The sequence below is a fragment of the Lygodium microphyllum genome, chromosome 20 (genome assembly GCF_053477565.2).
Source record: "Lygodium microphyllum isolate KBCC chromosome 20, Lygodium_microphyllum_v1.1.10, whole genome shotgun sequence".
Taxonomy (NCBI): Eukaryota; Viridiplantae; Streptophyta; class Polypodiopsida; order Schizaeales; family Lygodiaceae; genus Lygodium; species Lygodium microphyllum.
Window position 1 is genome coordinate 41215310 of NC_141154.1, and position 14183 is coordinate 41229492.

At 38.4% G+C, this 14183-nt stretch overlaps 1 pseudogene; it reads right to left on the reverse strand.

Annotated features, from left to right (window-relative positions):
* Positions 1-12234: 12234 nt before the first annotated feature.
* Positions 12235-13023, reverse strand: LOC148018864 (bHLH transcription factor RHL1 pseudogene; annotated as a pseudogene).
* Between the last annotated feature and the right edge of the window lie 1160 nt (positions 13024-14183).

Here is a 14183-nt window from a genome sequence, read left to right on the forward strand (position 1 = left end):
TGGGCACGATTGTTGAAGTCCTTTAAACTTTTCGGATCCAACCTTGAGGGTTGAAGCTTCAAGACAAATGCTGGAAGATATGGATGACCAAATGAAGTCAATAAGACAGGACATCCAAGCCGCCAAGGATAGACATTAGGCATACGCGGATTTGAAACGTCAAGATAGATCCTTCGCTGAAGGAGATATGGTCTTCATTCGCGTATGCCGAAAGAAGAGTTCCCTATCCTTAGGAGAATGCAAGAAGCTAAGTCCAAGGTATTGTGAACCTTACAAGATTCTCAAGTTCCTAGGACCTAATGCTTATAGACTCCAACTCCTCGAGAACCTAAAAGTTCATAATGTATTCCATATCAGTCTATTGAAGAAGTATGTGCCTAGCCCTAGACACATACTTGATGATCAACAAGTTGTAATGCCTAGCCAAGGAGTCCTTGAGCTACGGCCTAACAGGATCTTAGATGTTAGGGAGAGGCATTTGAGATCCAGAACCTTGAGAGAATACCTCATCCAGTGGAAAGATTATCCTGAGGAGGATGCCACTTGGATGGATGAAAGTACTCTCAACCAACAATACCCCCAGTTCTTCTCGTGATGAGGACATCTTGATTCCTCTAAGGGGGAGATAATGTAATATTTCCGCTCGAAATATTAAGTCAACCTTAAACCCCGCATGCCCCGTGCAATAAGGCACCCCAAAGTGATCTCCCACATCGAAAAATGTTGGCAGTTAAATGCTTACCCTGCACGCGCGATAATAATCCCCATCCGTGTTGTGCAAATAAGTCCGAGGTTAAAACCCACAAGCCGCACGAGAACACCCTTCTTGGAAAAAGGGGCAAATGGATAATGGTTAAGATTAAGGAAAATTTTTTAAATAATTACCCCCTCCCCTCAGCCGATGAATGGCAGGAGGGAGAGGGAGTGTAAGAGAAAGGCGTAGTGGTGTGGGGAAGCATGAGGACGGAGGCATGCACACAAGCCACGTGTGTGGCTACTCTCCCCCCCATCCTATATGAGCCCCCTCCCCTTGAGCTTGGAAGGAGGAGAGAGGGAATCAAAAAATGCCGTGCTGCCGCCTATCAGAAGAGCTGCCACCATCTGTCATCGCCGCCCTGCTACAGGCCGCCTCCACCGCCACCATCGCCATCACACCCTCCTCGTTGACATCGGCTTGGTCGTCGTCCTCTCCTCCAAATCATTACCCCCCCTCCACGCCATTCTACTGAGAAGCAGAAGCTTCTTGGAAGCTTCCTTAGAAGCTTCTAAGGATAAGGCTTCCATAAGCCTTGTGCACGCAACCTTTTCCCTGATTTCTTAAAACCCATATCTGTAAAGGAAATTCCTACTCGAGGGAGAAGTAGGCAGATTTTGAGGCTGTTTTGCCAAAGCTTTGAGGAAGTTCAGAGATTGCATAGAGGCAAGGACAAACCACGGAGTTCAAATCCACTACATCAATGATGGCTCCAAAACAAAAGATGCAAGGCGCACGTGCGGAAGTCTCCAACCCCAGTTTAAGCGTCCTCATGCCCAGGTTCATAAAAGAATAATTTTGCATTAAAGCAATGCATAAGGCACATTTAAATTTCATGGGAAGAATGCATTTACACATGTCTCTAATTCACGTAGTCAAGTTAAAATACATTTGGAAAATTATCTCCTTGAACGATTTACAAGAGTTAGTGCATGTCATGCAATTGGGTTGCTTGCCTTTCCAAGTTGCAAATCCTAAGCGCATATTGCTTAGGTTTAAAATATGAAATTGTTTAAATGCATCTTTGATTGGGCGCGGAAAAGAAAAGCGTGTAAGGCATTTAGGTAATAATTTTCTACTTGTAGATTCGTATGACATAATCATTGTCGATGTTGTCCAAGTAGTTGCATTGCATGGAAATGAAACCATGGACTTGCATGTTGCATGCGAAGATGCTTGTATTTTAAGACGGATTAAGTGTCGTAGAATGGATTAAGTCAACAATAGTCTTATGGTATTCATCATGCATGAACTTCATTTATCGAAGTTGTATCTAAAAAAGGTTGCATGTCATATTAAACCCTGAAATTCAGCTGCATTAAACGAAAGGTTGTACGCAAAGTTCTTAATGTAAATCTATGTAGTTTTATGCAAGTTATCCCCTAAAGTGTCAATCATTATGATTCTAGCAAGGAAGAGAAATGGTCAATTGCAAACCCTATAGTTGCATTGAAGGAAAAGTCTATGATTTGCATACTTACATGGAATGTTGCATCTTGAATTTAGTTAATTGCATCCCTTAGGAAAAGTATTCGCATCTCTTCTAAGAAAAGATCATTCTCAACGCAAGAGAATTAGATCATTTTAGGTAGGTCACTTGTAAGGGTATAACCCTCAAGGGATTCGTAAAAGGATAACTTGTTGGTACGATGAACACTTCAAAGTGCTAGGTAGGGTTTAGCACGTTAAAAATTTTGCCTAGTACTGCACTTGGGATGCGAAGTCGAGACTTTTGATCCCAAAGGATCCTACTCATATTCACGGAATGTTGAGTCAATTGGATGCCCATACAATTATGATCTAGGGATTTACCCTAAGGATCGATCGACCTAATACTTAAACTCCGATTGAGTTTTGAAACACTAGGTCCAAACGTTGTCGGCCTAGTATGGTTAGGGTTGGGTTGGGTCAAGAGGATTCCCAAACCCTACATCTTAGCCAAACATATTTCTTGACCAAGAAACGTCGTTTGATGGGAGAAACGATCCCACAAGTTAAGTGCGACACTTGTGCACAAGTTGCAACGTCGCATGGCTTAGTGTTTTACTCACAAGATAGATTTGCCACTCCTTAGAATAAGGTTGATAGGCTCTAGCGCAAGTCTAACTTGCAAGAGGATGAGTAGTCATCCTGCTACATCACCCTTCCTTGGGCTGATTTGCCAAGATAAGGAAGTTATGTATTGCCTACCTAGGAAAGGATCAATCAAGATGGGCCGATGAAGTTTCCCAGGATTTACTGTCTTAGTCAAGGTACCTAAGGTGTTTGCTAATTTGGGTTAATAGGGTATAAACCCTAACCCAAGGATAAAAGAGTAAACAAACAAACACTTGGGGATCTTGCCAAGTCACAATTGATCCCGGATCAAATGCTGGATGCATTCAGAGAGAATGATTCACACCTTAGCAGTCGGCCAAACAAATGACCACTGGATTGTTTGTGTTTGTATAAGTTAGGAGCACTGTTTGTACTCTTTGCTCAAGGAATCTAAGGCTGGAAAATAATTAATTGCTTCAGGTTGAAGGCTTGGAGGGAGAGGCAGCATCAATTACCCCCGACTATCTGCCTGACCCTAACCAAGGGGGTTGTTAGCCACGCCAGGAACGTGGACCGAACCTGCCACGAGAGGTCTCTCCATTGGGCGCTACTTGGAGCAAGAGGATGCTTGGGTGCCAGGGGGGCTCTGGCCATATATCCCTTGCATTCCGGGTCCTGCACAAGAGACTGATGTGACTCGGGATTGGATCTCGAGGCCCGCATACTAGTCTATGGGTGAAAACTTGGATTAGTAATCCCTGTGGATTGCTAGATTGCCTTTGGGCAGATTATGAATTGCCTTCGGGCAGATTATGGATTAGCCTATGGGCTGGATTATATTATGTATTCCAAAGATAAATAAGATCAATTGTTGTAAAGGAACTTGTTTGACATTGTTTTTCTATGTCAGTGCTAAGATTACGTGAAGGAATCGGTGACTAATTGGATAATTAAGGAAGCTGTTTTATGTGTGTCCAACTAAATGTGGTAGGTAATTAGATAACTAAAGCAACCCCAAGGAAAGTGCGGTGGATGTGGCCATGGGTCTGTCCTACGGATGGGTGGTCCTGATTGGCCGGGAACTTTTCTCGAAGAAAATTGACAGCAAGGAACATTGACCTAGAATCTAGGATACTAGAGTCTCGATTTATGCTGTTTTAGGGGAATGGAATGGGACTATGCCTTATGGGCAGAGAGGTCGAGCTTTGCATCCCTCTCGTTTTCCATTCTCCAACCAAGTGCAGCATGAATCTTCTTCGACCCTGACGTTTCTGTGTAAAGTAGCTCGCTTGGGGTTCGATGCTAGCTGCCGTTCTAGGAATTTGACCACTAGGAAAACCGCTGATTCAGGTTGGTCCTATGTGGGAACGGCCGGAATGCTTCCGCTTTGTGGTAGACTTGGGAAGACCTAGATCGCAAATCCCCATGACATTTCGTGGGAGTGCCAGGCAGTGCTTTCTGGACTCTTTTCCCGATGGGCTGTTAAGACGTGTTCTGCGAGAGCGAACAGGTGGACACGTTACACTCAAACTATTGGAGAGCTGGCCAAAGGTGAACAATAGAAAAAGGCGATGGATAACTCCCTTGCAAAAATAAATAAATTTGTAAGCTATATCATCCAATGATATAGAAGTGGCTAAATTTATATGACAATTGTAAAGAAGGCATAAATATTGTCAAGGCAGGCATTTAGGGAATCTTAAAGAACATGGTGCGCAAATCGGATGTTGGATGCTTATGTAGCGAGCACCGCAAGGTCGCCAAGAACAAAGAACTCTACTAAAACTCATAAAAAGTAAGAAGAGAGGTTGCAGGATATGAGGCAAAAGGAAAAATTGGGTACAATCTCCCCCCATGCCTTGTATGAGCACTTCACAAGGCATATATTTATAAATTTACTCATCTCAAAGCTAAAAAATAGCCCAATTTTACAATTAGAATGCTTTAGCTTTTGTATTTTCTTTTGTTCAAATAAAGAATAAAGCGGTTGAGTAGCCCAAAATTCGAGCTGTGCCCAAATACAATGTCTAATAATGAAATACTTAAATCGAGCACCCATGCGCATACAAAATAATAAATGTTTGTTAAGCGCTTCAATAAATAAGTGCACCTAAATAAATATTAGCACCACGCCTTTAATAATAAGATGCGTGTCCATCAAAATTTGATAATTTCTTCTAGGTAATTGAAATACATGATATTGCCTACTAGTGCTACCTAATGCCACCACTGCTGCCTACTCTACACATCAACTGAATTTAATAAATATGTTAGACTTCTATCCTAACCTTAATTTAATACGAGTGCACTCTTAACTCATAAACGTCCATTAATTTAAATATGTATTTTGCAGAATCACCCACATGCACATTAAATTAACATGACACTTGAAAAGGACAGGCGTCCCCGTCAACTTCTCACACAAAGAATCCACCTTGTGTACGAGCCCTGGAAAATAAATAGGGTTTTATGGAATCCACCATAAAACCTCATGGAATCCACTGTGGAATAAAAATTTCACGAAATCCACCGTGGAATATGTCTCTTGGCATCAAAACATGGCATGTGCATTATCTAGAGAGCTTGCAAGTGTTGCCCACATTCATGACCCTGTGGTGGTTGCACAAAGAGTTATGAAGAGCTACAAATGAGGGAGTTAATGTAAGCATAAAGAAATGGGAGTTCTCTAGAGGTTGCATATTCGAGGTATACAATCACTACAAGAAAATTGGGCCAAAGATGCAAATGTGTGACATGCGTTAACAATCACATTTAATTTTCCTAAAAGTTAAAATATAATCATGTGGGACACCTTTGATTCAAAACAAGTGTAACCACATAAATTTTGACATGCTTTTTATTGAGAGTTAATTTTTGGACCCTATAAACACTTATTTTGATGCACATCCAATTTAAAAATCATGCAACCTCTCTTTTCAACTTTCATTCTAAATGAAAAGATGGAAGCTAACAAAAACACTCACATAAATAGACACAAACATACACAAAGAGAGAGAGAGAGAGAGAGAGAGAGAGAGAGAGAGAGAGAGAGAGAGAGAGAGAGAGAGAGAGAGAGAGAGAGAGAGAGAGAGAGAGAGAGAGAGAGAGAGAGAGAGAGAGAGAGAGAGAGAGAGAGAGAGAGAGAGGAGAGGAGTTAGTTGTGGTGAAGAGAAAGGATTCTTCCTTCAATCGAGCTAAAAAGGTAAATTCTCTATTTGCTATTGTGAAACATTTCCTTTACTATATCTTTGAATGTGTATGATTCCATGATCACGAGGGCTTATAGTAGGTTTGTATAGAGAAAACACCTAGTTTGTAGTCTCTATTAACACATATTTTTGCCACTATTGATGGGTCTAGTTCCATACATGAAAATATTATGGCATGACAAAATTTACTTTTAGATGTGATTTTTTCCAACTAGTTTAACGCGTATACTATATTTAACAATAACATTTGAATAAACACCATCAAATGAAACATATAGAAGATAACGTTTGTGGATAAGTGAGAAGCTATACAAGTTTTTTTATCAAGGATCCAAGTTTGGTTGGAGAATATGCCAAAAAGCACATACTTAGATATAGATCAATGCTAGAAATAGAAGCAACAATCATTACAAATCAAGGATAATGCCAAGTCATCTTCAAAGAGGCCACAATAGGAAAGTGAAAGATTATAACACTGCCATATTTCTCTAAAATATATTTTTTGAAAGTGAGAAGTATTTTATTTGTAAAAATATCCATAAAATATAACAAGTCTTTCATTATGTATAGATTTTTAGAAAAAGTTTCATGTATTTTATTTTGTAGAGGCTTGTGATGAGGACATGTTAGTTGTGGATATCTAATCATTTTCATATATTTCCCTAACTTGTGTCCACATAATATGTTTAATTATTGCATTATAAATTTTCCAATATCTCTTCCTTCTTTTCTCTTTGAATGCTACATTGCTTTGAAAATTTTAAACATTCTTAATCCTTCTTAGTTCTTGGGACAAGCTTTCTGTACAACCATTAGTGTAATTCTGCTAAACTATAAACTTCTTCCACACCTTTGTCATGTCTTGTATGGATGAGATAACTAGAATGAACTTAATAATGGGTTTCCCCATTCCTTGAGCTCACCAAACTAACAGACTACAATAACCAAAGATTTATCACAAGTTTAAAGATTCTAAAAAGGTGAGTAAGTTGTCTTATAATTTCTTATGAGTATTCATAGAAATCCCTACAATTCTATGGAATGTTCTAAAGAAGATTAAAACCATATATAGATGAGTGTTTACAAATATTTATGAAAAAATTTAAATTTGATTAAATTCCTTATTGCTCATTTCATCTACCTAGATTTTAATACATAAATCTTGTGAAAGAAAAGCTTCTACTCATGGAATTAGTGTTGTTTTATTATAGAAATTAAACCTCGGTGCCCAATATATTTTATAATAGAAACTAAATCAATTGTAAGAAAAATTACTCTATAGTGGAGAAAAAGGTAATTGTAATACTATGATCCTATTAGATAATTTATATTTTCTTGCATAACTCAAATGTGACCCTTGAAATGCATCATCAACACATAATGCACCTTCTTAGGAAGGATCATCCTTCTGGCCAACATTTGAGATGGATTCTCACACTTCATGCTACATCTTAAACTTTAGATATCGTGAAGGAAACAACAACAATAAAAGTAACTACTTGTTAAGGATTAAAGATAATCAAAATCTCGTACGTCAATATACACTCTCAAACTTCATATAAATAGCTCTTAAAATTGATAATCAAAACATTATAAGTCAACATATGCTCTCAAACTTGATATAAATAGATATAAATACCTCTATTTCAACATTAAGTTTATACATTAAATTAGTACCATGATTTATGGAATAGTACATAGTGATAGAAAACTTAAAAAATAATACTACATCTAAGAACATGATTTATTATGTATCAGCAAAACAAGAACCTAGATTCAATGTACCCAGATCACTTCTAAAATACTTTATCTCTTATCCCCTCTTTGGTCACCTTGAATTTAAGATGTATCTTAGTTTTGACATAGAAATTTTTTTAAATCCTTTTCTTTGGAGAAGCATATCTAGCTATCTTAAAAGTTTTCCCAGTTGTTACCCCCTTAGAGCTTGTAAATAAAAATATTAGGATCTCTAGCATCCATTGAAGTATGAAAAACATTCAAATCATATATCATAGAACCCCTTCATGAATCAAGTTGAAAGAAAGGAAATATCACTTTTATCAAACACCTACCTAAATGTTTTGGAATAAAAGCTCTAAAGCATGAAACAAATATCTTTATAACAATTTCTATACTAGAAGATATAATTAGAAGACATGCACATCCTCAAACATTCCTCTTTGACAAATGAAAACTTTCAACTTAAAGTAGCCAAAAAATTTGTAAAATATTTTTATGCTAGATTAAAATTATACATAAACTTTTCAATCTAAAACTAATGGCATCATAGAATAATCAAAAAATATAAGGATGACTCAACACTATACAACTGTATCACATGGATTTGATACAATGGATTTTAATACTATTATTTTAATTTTCCACAAAATGGTTCCAAGCCACTTTAGTGGCTTAGGTCTTATTCTACTATATTTTTAAAAACATGTGCATAACATACAAAAATTTGATGGGATTCTAACAATATGGCAAGATAGTAGAATAAAAGGTTTGAAACAAGCTTCAATTAGAAACTCATTTTCTATAAGAACTCAATTTTCAAACGAACATGAAAATTAGTTAAAAAATGCTCAGCAATGCTATTTTGTGCTCTTTAAGAAGTTGAAAATTTTTATTTGATTGCAATTCTCTTAACAAGAATGCATGTCATACATGTCAAAGTGCGTGTCATGAAATTTTTAGCTTGATATCAGATGTTTTGATTAGAATCATGATATATTTTTTATTTTTTGTGAAAATCATCTCAAAGCTGCACATAGAAATATAAACTTTTTAGGTTGTTTTGATCCTTTCAAATTTTATTCAACTATTATATTCTATAGGTCACATTTTCCTAATACCATTTCTTCTCAATCTTTCTCATTGATGAGAAATGCAAATTTTAATAAAGGCTTTAAATTGCCACAAAAGTGGATGTTCTACTACAAGATTAATGTTAATAATTTATCACCGAGAAATTTTCCACACTAAAGGGTTTTATAAAAGGATATTCACAGGTTGGATAAAGAAAGGGTATGTTTGATTCGTGAAGAAGTCACATCTAAGTGGTCTTAAGTGGATAAGAGAGTAAGAGTTTACATAAAATAAACCTATGAGACCTCAATACATAACAATTCCCTTGATGAATAGGGTAAGAAAATTAAAAAAAGGTCCCCCTTCTATGATGCTTCTTTTAGTTCAAAATGAAGGCCTATTTAGCGTCAACCCCACAGCACTTTGAAGAGCAAAGCATACTTAAATAGAAACATGTCTCTTGCTCAAAATATGGACTCATGATCCTTACATAACTAATATGTGTTACTAGTATAACTAATACATTAGAAGCCATCCCATTAGAAGCCTAACTACCCTTCTTCCTATCAAGGGCCTATCACAAAACTAGTAACTTCTTGCCCTCTCTTTGGTCCTAGCAAGTGCAATAATTCAAGTACAAATTTTTTCTCCTCTTGCCCAATTACAATACAAAATTAGACTCTATCCATCCAACCTTGGCCTACCACATACAAGAACAAGCAACGTGTCAAAAAATCCATTTATACCAATATTATTGAGAAAATAAAAGATTGACCTAAAAATATGCATTAATGCTTATGTTAGATCATAGCATTAATTTTTTTAATAGGTGTAAGGTCTCACTAAAAATTACATTATCCTCTTTAGATGAGAACATAGATGCACTCTTCCCATTCAACTTTATTGACATGCAATAAATCAACCTAGTGAGTACAATGCAATGTGATCGCTATAAATTAATAATATCTCCAAACTCTTTTTCTGAATAAGTGATTACCTAGCTTTACCCAATATATGGCGTAATTACAAACTTATGTTAATGCAATGACTATCTTATTACAATGCATCTCTTTGTTTCCCATATTTTTTGCAAAAGCTTGATCTTTGATGTAATGGAGGGAAATACCTAGTGTCACACTAACCTAGGTATAAAAGGTGTGAAGGACACTGGCATGGTACCATTTTTATGAATATACATATGTCCTTTCACCTTCTTCACCTTCTCTCCTATCTTTCCATGGCTGCCAGCCATTTCTCTCTCCTCTTCCTGTATTTCTCTCTCTACTCCTAGTATTTCTCTCTCCTCGTCACCCTCTTTCTCTCTCCTTCGCTCTTCTCTCTGTAGTCTTTCTCCTCTTCCTGCACTTCTGTCTCTTCTGCAGTCATTCTCTCTCCTCTCTCTCTCTTGTCCTCTCTCTTACACTGGTATCAGAGCTTAGGCTTCTTGATCCCAGTTTGGTTACATTTCAACTAATTTTTCCTATTTCTTTAATCAGGTCATCTATGGCAGACAAGTACTAGGGGTACAGACTTACATGTAGTAGTGCATTAACCAGTGGACATTCCCAAGGAGAAGACAGGCTGCATTGAAGGCATTCTCAGAAGTTGGAGGTAAAATGGAGTCCGATCACTAAAATTAACAGGTCATTTTTCATTCACAGGCTATTTTGAAGGGACCAGTGTCAAAAGAGGCTGTTACAAGAGTTAGTGAAGGCTTTGGTTGCAGTTAGTTTTTGTAAAAGAAGTCTTCTTCTTCTTCTCCTAAGCTTTCCTGTGGTTTCCATGGAGTATACTTCCTAGACCTTCATTTCTCCCCTGGATTTTTGCTTCCCTACCTCAAAGGCTTCTTTGACACTGTCCATGTCTTGGGGAAAGGCAGGTTTGCAACAGTTTACAGATCCTTCTTTCCAGATGGCACTCAGCTCGCTATCAAGGTCTTCAAACACGCAAATCTGTCTGCCAGCCTCTTGAAGTGAACTCCTAGAATTTTCACAAACTGCAGGTAGGCTAACTTCTTGATCTCGGTATCACAATCTGTTGTCTAGGCAAAGGGAGCATTTGAATGGTTTCTTGTCTTCAAAAATGGCAGATTTGTAGGAGCATTTCTGTGGTCTCTTGTCTTCAAAATGGCAGATCTATAGCAAAATGGCAGATCTGCAGGAGCATTTCTATGGTTTCTTGTCTTCGAAATGGCAGATCTGTAGCAGGATCTTTAGACAACACAAACAATGGTTTCTTGTCTTCAAAAATGCAGATCTGTAGGAGCATTTTTGTGGTTTCTTGTCTTCAAAATGGCAGATCTATAGCATGCTCTTTAGACAGCACAGATATAAGGGCCTTCTCACCTAGAAAAGGAGAGGCCATTTCTACCTGTAGTTGAAGTGCTAACACTGTCAAAATTTATCCATTAGTGAGGAAGGCAATGCACAAAATTTTTACAAACTTTTGACCATTGTCTATGAAGATTGCCTCCCCTAGCTCCTGTTGAAAATTGGAGTCTCATTTGGTACTGGAATTTTTTACGAATGCAAGGCATTCAATCGAAGGGAGGTCTCTTCTAGTGATCTATAGCCTTCTATTACTTGCTTGGCTTTAGATATTGTGTTATAGAGGCATCCTTCTGAAGATTCATCATCGAAGCTCTCCTATTTGCTTTTTTTTTCCATTTCTTAGTAGCAGTTGTAATAACAGCTTTTGAGGCTTGTTTGGTAGCAAGCCTTGCCGGCTCCTCATCACTTTCAGAAGAGTCCTCGCTCTCTAAAGAAATTTCTTGCTTGCTAGATGGCTTGCCATTCTTGGTAGTACTAATCTTTGCAGGAGGTGCTTTCACATTTGGCGCAGTTACAGATGGTTTCACAAGCTTTGCTTCTTCTTTGTCAGATTCACTTTCCTCAGAGGTTTCATCTTGTGCAGGAATTAGACCGATTGATGTTTATCTTCCACAACTCCGCAACTTGGAATGAGTAACGTAAGGCTTTCCCATTGCCTGAGGTGTCAGAAAATCTCAGCCACAAAGTAAATTCCTGAACCTCATTCTGTCATGTCTATAGCATGTTTCTTGGTCACTGTTTCTTGGTCCACGAGTTTCTTTTGTGGAGAAGTCTAGATATTCAGTGGCTCTACTTCAGAATCCCTGGTAGCATCACCTACCCAGTTGTTGCTCTTGGGCTTTTTTGTAGCAGCCATTAAGCAATTTTGAAGGACAGAGGCAATGAACAGCAAGAACTGGCGTAGTTGAGAGAGGCCCCCTTAAACCCCATGCAGTCTAGGTGAAGAAGGGAAGTCTCTGTCAGAAATCCCATCCCAATGATGGGGTTGCAGATGCTCTTTAGCCCCTTCATCTGGTCATCAAAATCCTCAGAACGAGCTAACTGGTTGTGATCCAACCATTGGATCGTCTGTTCTTGGTAGTGAACAAGCACTTTACAGCTCTGGTGTGCTTCTTCTTGAGCTTCTCACAGTGTTGCAATGGAACATCCCCATTTTGGGTATCATGGCCACAGGCACATTTGAGGCATTAATTCCATATGTCGCTGTAGCACATGGCACAACCAAGCTTGCAGCCACACTGTTGCTGTGTGCAAGGAATGAAGATAGCATTCCCATTTGTAACTATTTGCTGTTGCCAAGTCCTTGCTGTACCTGACTGTTTGATGTTTGGCTTGAATTGGTAGTTGAAATTGTTGTGGCCAATGATATGGGCATGAGACACAAGCCCTTGCTTTGAAGGTATTGCATGGCCATGCCCATATCTTCTTCCATCAAACATGCAACTTCATGTTCAGCTATTGCCATGGCATCTTGAGAAGACCCTGAGTTTTGGCCTAATGCTGCTGCTACCAATGTGTTCTTTCCCTCAACAGGTAGATCTGCAACAAGTGGTGCAATTGCTGCAGCACCTCCAAGCTTGCTCATACTAAGGACCTTCACTTGCAATTGCAGAAACTTAACATACTCGATAATTTCATCAAGCATTGATGCCTTGTCAGTCTTATTAGAATTCAGAACCAACTCTTGAAGCGCCTTCATTCGTTCTGCTATCCTTTCCCGCCGGAGCTGCTCAGCAATACTGTGGGGATCGGTTGCTTGACCTCTTCAAGATCTTACGTGTGGCTTTAGTTCCCCAATAATAGCACCAACTACACCTTGAGACTGTGCCATACCTGTATGGCTGTCATATTGTGGCATTGAAATACCTTGACCTGTCTGCATCTGTCAAAAGTCACTAATAACAAGCAGACTTCTTGATCCAGCACTAGGTGGTCTCCTGTGCATCGATGATGTTGACAGCTTCCTGAGCCTTCTTTGCTTGAAGACAATGGACCAGTAGAGGAGCTTCTGTGACATGAACTTCATATCATGGTGCAAGAATAATTAAGCACAGGCCTAACAATAATGCATTTCTAGGGCAGGGTGTGTGAAGACCCTTTCATGACAATTGGTGGTGTTGGGCATGCTGGTCAGAGATGCAGTGTGATACACAAGCAATGATACTCCTGTGTGAACTATTGATACACAGGGTTGAACAACACCCAACTTTCTTGTTGTTGTGGCTACATTACTGTCAACAAGAATAGGTTAACCTTGAGTAGGACCAACACTAGGATCCTCTCCACCATCAAGAGCCTTCTTGCTCACCACCCTATAGATTTGTGTAAGTATCTGCGTAAAATCTTTCTCTACATTTATTGACTCCATAGCAGATATTCCATGAAGTACAAATTCTCTCTTCTCTCTATAGTCTTTCTCTCTCTTCCTGTACTTCTCTCTCTTTGCAGTCATTCTCTCTCCTCTTTCTCTCTCTCCTGTCCTCTCTCTTTTTATGGAGTTCTGACTGGCCAAAGACCAAGCCACTTTTAACCAGGTCGGCAAGCCAACTCCTAAGAGTTATTGCACTAAACAAGTGATTGTTACCACTAACTATACTAATTTGGTTTAGCCTTCCATTATTTACGACGTTTGTTTGTAATAGTCCAACTATAGATATCTAAACTCTAGTAAACATACTTAATTTCACACTTTCTTTCTTTTAAAATTTTACAACTAGGTCTTTATATTGGGCACTGAAACGCTAAACCTAGGATAACTACAGTTTCCCTCCATCTTTCAGGAGCGGCTCCTCATAAATTTCTCCGGCCATACCAGAGGCGGTTTATCCAAGAATTTTGTTTCAAGGTATAGATCCCTTGGGTCTATTCAAATATCTCCATTTAAATTCATTTTTATATTTCTCTTCTTCAACTGATTAAAATTAATTCTTTTTATTTATTTAAGTGATAGCAAACATTCAAAACACATTTCCTAACGTAGCATAAACCCATAATTTTAATTCCTTATAACATTTCCCCTCTCCGTTTGCAATTCGTTGTTGC